At 54.4% G+C, this 5,000-nt stretch overlaps 2 non-coding genes across 2 annotated transcripts; both read right to left on the bottom strand.

The window, feature by feature from the left end:
- Nucleotides 1-158: 158 nt before the first annotated feature.
- LOC126317986 (5.8S ribosomal RNA) lies at nt 159-313 on the bottom strand. Its single transcript, XR_007557078.1, has one exon. It is a non-coding gene; the product is annotated as a 5.8S ribosomal RNA (ribosomal RNA).
- A 361-nt stretch (nt 314-674) lies between these two features.
- Nucleotides 675-2,567, bottom strand: LOC126317838 (small subunit ribosomal RNA). Its single transcript, XR_007556951.1, has one exon. It is a non-coding gene; the product is annotated as a small subunit ribosomal RNA (ribosomal RNA).
- Nucleotides 2,568-5,000: the final 2,433 nt, after the last annotated feature.

Genomic DNA, 5,000 nt, shown 5'->3' with positions numbered 1-5,000 from the left:
GCCGGCTGTGCACGCTACCGAGAAAGTACCGGTATGCGAACCGCCAGGCGACGGGCGCGCATCGCACGTTTAAGGAGACGCGGCCGGCCACACAGGCGACCACGACACTCCCACGTCTCCGAAGCGGGACAAACGCCGCGCGCTTCAGTATACGTAGCCGACCCTCAGCCAGACGTGGCCCGGGAACGGAATCCATGGACCGCAATGTGCGTTCGAAACGTCGATGTTCATGTGTCCTGCAGTTCACATGTCGACGCGCAATTTGCTGCGTTCTTCATCGACCCACGAGCCGAGTGATCCACCGTCCTGGGTGATCTTTTCCTTTTCAGTCTCCCACTGTCTCTTTCAAGACAGTAGCATTTGCGGGACTGAGGCGTCTGACGGCCCCTGTTCCACTATTTTTTTGTGTCCAACGGCCTCACAGCCGATGGGCGTCGTACGGCTCCACACCGGAGCGGACAGGCACTCGGGCGAACGTCATTCAAAACCGGCGCCAGGCGCCAGGTACCGCAGGCCAGCCGCTCCAGAGCTTCAGCGCTCGTACCACACAACAACAACACTTCCGCTAGTTTTGAGAGGCACGCGTGGTTCCGCACGCGGCGCACGGCCACTGCCGTACAGGTAGCGTGTTGCGCGACACGACACGCACATCGAAAGACATGCAGTCTAGTCGGTAATGATCCTTCCGCAGGTTCACCTACGGAAACCTTGTTACGACTTTTACTTCCTCTAAATGATCAAGTTTGGTCATCTTTCCGGTAGCATCGGCAACGACAGAGTCGATGCCGCGTACCAGTCCGAAGACCTCACTAAATCATTCAATCGGTAGTAGCGACGGGCGGTGTGTACAAAGGGCAGGGACGTAATCAACGCGAGCTTATGACTCGCGCTTACTGGGAATTCCTCGTTCATGGGGAACAATTGCAAGCCCCAATCCCTAGCACGAAGGAGGTTCAGCGGGTTACCCCGACCTTTCGGCCTAGGAAGACACGCTGATTCCTTCAGTGTAGCGCGCGTGCGGCCCAGAACATCTAAGGGCATCACAGACCTGTTATTGCTCAATCTCGTGCGGCTAGAAGCCGCCTGTCCCTCTAAGAAGAAAAGTAATCGCTGACAGCACGAAGGATGTCACGCGACTAGTTAGCAGGCTAGAGTCTCGTTCGTTATCGGAATTAACCAGACAAATCGCTCCACCAACTAAGAACGGCCATGCACCACCACCCACCGAATCAAGAAAGAGCTATCAATCTGTCAATCCTTCCGGTGTCCGGGCCTGGTGAGGTTTCCCGTGTTGAGTCAAATTAAGCCGCAGGCTCCACTCCTGGTGGTGCCCTTCCGTCAATTCCTTTAAGTTTCAGCTTTGCAACCATACTTCCCCCGGAACCCAAAAGCTTTGGTTTCCCGGAGGCTGCCCGCCGAGTCATCGGAGGAACTGCGGCGGATCGCTGGCTGGCATCGTTTATGGTTAGAACTAGGGCGGTATCTGATCGCCTTCGAACCTCTAACTTTCGTTCTTGATTAATGAAAACATACTTGGCAAATGCTTTCGCTTCTGTTCGTCTTGCGACGATCCAAGAATTTCACCTCTAACGTCGCAATACGAATGCCCCCGCCTGTCCCTATTAATCATTACCTCGGGTTCCGAAAACCAACAAAATAGAACCGAGGTCCTATTCCATTATTCCATGCACACAGTATTCAGGCGGGCTTGCCTGCTTTAAGCACTCTAATTTGTTCAAAGTAAACGTGCCGGCTCACCGAGACACTCAACAAAGAGCACCCTGGTAGGATTTAAACGGGGTCCGCCTCGGGACGCGAAAGCACCCCTTCGGCTCGCCCCACCGGCAGGACGTCCCACGATACATGCCAGTTAAACACCGACGGGCGGTGAACCAACAGCGTGGGACACAAATCCAACTACGAGCTTTTTAACCGCAACAACTTTAATATACGCTATTGGAGCTGGAATTACCGCGGCTGCTGGCACCAGACTTGCCCTCCAATAGATACTCGTTAAAGGATTTAAAGTGTACTCATTCCGATTACGGGGCCTCGGATGAGTCCCGTATCGTTATTTTTCGTCACTACCTCCCCGTGCCGGGAGTGGGTAATTTGCGCGCCTGCTGCCTTCCTTGGATGTGGTAGCCGTTTCTCAGGCTCCCTCTCCGGAATCGAACCCTGATTCCCCGTTACCCGTTACAACCATGGTAGGCGCAGAACCTACCATCGACAGTTGATAAGGCAGACATTTGAAAGATGCGTCGCCGGTACGAGGACCGTGCGATCAGCCCAAAGTTATTCAGAGTCACCAAGGCAAACGGACCAGACAAGCCAATCCGATTGGTTTTGATCTAATAAAAGCGTCCCTTCCATCTCTGGTCGGGACTCTGTTTGCATGTATTAGCTCTAGAATTACCACAGTTATCCAAGTAACGTGGGTACGATCTAAGGAACCATAACTGATTTAATGAGCCATTCGCGGTTTCACCTTAATGCGGCTTGTACTGAGACATGCATGGCTTAATCTTTGAGACAAGCATATGACTACTGGCAGGATCAACCAGGGAGCTGCGTCAACTAGAGCTGAGCAGCCGGCCGCCCGGGAGTGTGTCCCGGGGGCCCGCGCGAACACGCAAGCGTCCGCTCAATTATTCTGCAAACAGGAGGAGGCCGAGCTCCCCTGCACGATACACCTCGAAACCCTCTCAGGTCCCGGCGGCGCGCAGCGCCGTCCTAGGTACTTGGTCGGTTTCGAGAGAGGCGCAATCGCCCGGAGTTAGGCGAGTAGACGGTTTTAGTGCGAACACCCTTGCTCCCAACTGAGCTTGCCGCTGCCGACAGAGGCCCGGGAGCGTGCTGTCGTGGCATTGCCGGCGGGAGACAACACGCGCCACCTATGGTGACCGGCAGCTCCAACGCCAGCGCCACACAAGGGCAAAGCCCCACTTGGGTGCAGAAGCGAACTCTCCCAGCACAGCGCACGCGCCAACACGTCCGCACAACTGCGATACAAACCACCTGCGAGAACCGCTGGGGCGACCGAGCAGCAGACGGCGTCGCGGCGCCGAGTGCCAGGCGGCGGCGCATCCTCAACGCACACAGTCCTCAATCAGACCAGCACACTGCAGATGTCCACCGCGCTTCGCACCGGGCTCGGCTGAACCAACTTTGGCCGCCAGGCGCCGCGTGCAGGGTGCGCCGCAGCGTAGCTGCACCGCCTGCCGGGCCCGTCGGCTGGCGCTCCTGCCACTCGGCGCCCCCCACCAGCCGCCTGTTGCGCGTGCGCCCACGCAGCGCGCGGCCAACACGCCGGGCGGCCCCCCTTCACCGGCCGGGAACAGTCCCACCAAGCCACCGCCGCGTATCGCTTCATACCCACATGGACCTAGTCACGTGTGTGGATGTGGCGGGTACCGCTGAAACAACCGGTTAATAGCTGTACCGATCGTCGCCATCACAGATTCACCTCCAGCGTGAACAACCGCTCAACAACGGATTTCCAGTTCATTTGCGTATCTTGGGCAGTAAACGTAGATGTCCACCTACATTTGTGAATTCAACAATTCTTGCATGCCAGGATGTCATGTGTCACGACACGCTACATCAGACCACATACACACTGCGACATGTGCAGAAGAGAACACGTGGAAGGTGGCCCGCGCACGTATGCGATGTCCCTTCCGCGATCCACTGTCAACCGGCATCTGCGGCATGTCCCAGATATGGAACGCGGTCCACCAGGGTAGCACTTTGTGTGAGGCAATACGACAAAGTCGGAATACACGCGTCACTACATCAGACGGCTCACGCTGACCTGACCTGACCTGACCTGACCTGACCTGACTCACCGCACCACCACCCCCAGCGACCCAGGGTGACATACAATGCGTTCGTACGTTCCTCCCACACGCCTCTACGGCGTACCACAGTGCAACCTAGCTGTTATTGGGAGACGAGACAAGTAGCATCGAGCACAACATATGGAAATTGAGATTCGACACCGTTGGGCACAGCCAGCGTACGGTCACACGTATCACACTACTTCACTCTGTACGTAACGACCGATGATCGGTACAGCGTGTGGGTTACGCGTACGACATCAGCGGACAATGGACACAGACCATACCACGACGTACACTGAGGGCGTCGACATCTGAATGCAACTGAACAGCTGCGAGGCTCATTTAACACTCAAACGCCAGACCGACCAGCTTGAGAGGACAGAGACACAAAGAGGGGGACAGAGGGGGGGGGGGCGGCGATATAGTCCTATTGCAGTACAATTGACAGTGGATAGCGGGAATATGTGGAAAGTAAGCAACACTCGCAAGACATCTACATGAGGATAACAACGACACCAGAGATTCCGAGCAGTGAACTATGTTAGGCAAAGGGACAACGTGGGTTAGGTTAAGGGACAACGTGGGTTAGGTTAAGGGACAACTTGAGTTAGGTTAAGGGACAACTTGAGTTAGGTTAAGGGACAACTTGAGTTAGGTTAAGGGACAACTTGAGTTAGGTTAAGGGACAACTTGAGTTAGGTTAAGGGACAACTTGAGTTAGGTTAAGGGACAACTTGAGTTAGGTTAAGGGACAACTTGAGTTAGGTTAAGGGACAACTTGAGTTAGGTTAAGGGACAACTTGAGTTAGGTTAAGGGACAACTTGAGTTAGGTTAAGGGACAACTTGAGTTAGGTTAAGGGACAACTTGAGTTAGGTTAAGGGATAATGTGGTACAACCAGAGTTAGGTTAAGCGATAATGTGGTACAGCCACAGTTAGGTTAAGCGATAATGTGGTACAGCCACAGTTAGGTTAAGCGATAATGTGGTACAGCCACAGTTAGGTTAAGCGATAATGTGGTACAGCCACAGTTAGGTTAAGCGATAATGTGGTACAGCCACAGTTAGGTTAAGCGATAATGTGGTACAGCCACAGTTAGGTTAAGCGATAATGTGGTACAGCCACAGTTAGGTTAAGCGATAATGTGGTACAGCCACA

The sequence above is a fragment of the Schistocerca gregaria genome, unplaced genomic scaffold (genome assembly GCF_023897955.1).
Source record: "Schistocerca gregaria isolate iqSchGreg1 unplaced genomic scaffold, iqSchGreg1.2 ptg000649l, whole genome shotgun sequence".
Taxonomy (NCBI): Eukaryota; Metazoa; Arthropoda; class Insecta; order Orthoptera; family Acrididae; genus Schistocerca; species Schistocerca gregaria.
Note: the sequence above shows the minus strand (reverse complement) of the source record. Positions and strands in the feature narration are given on the sequence as shown.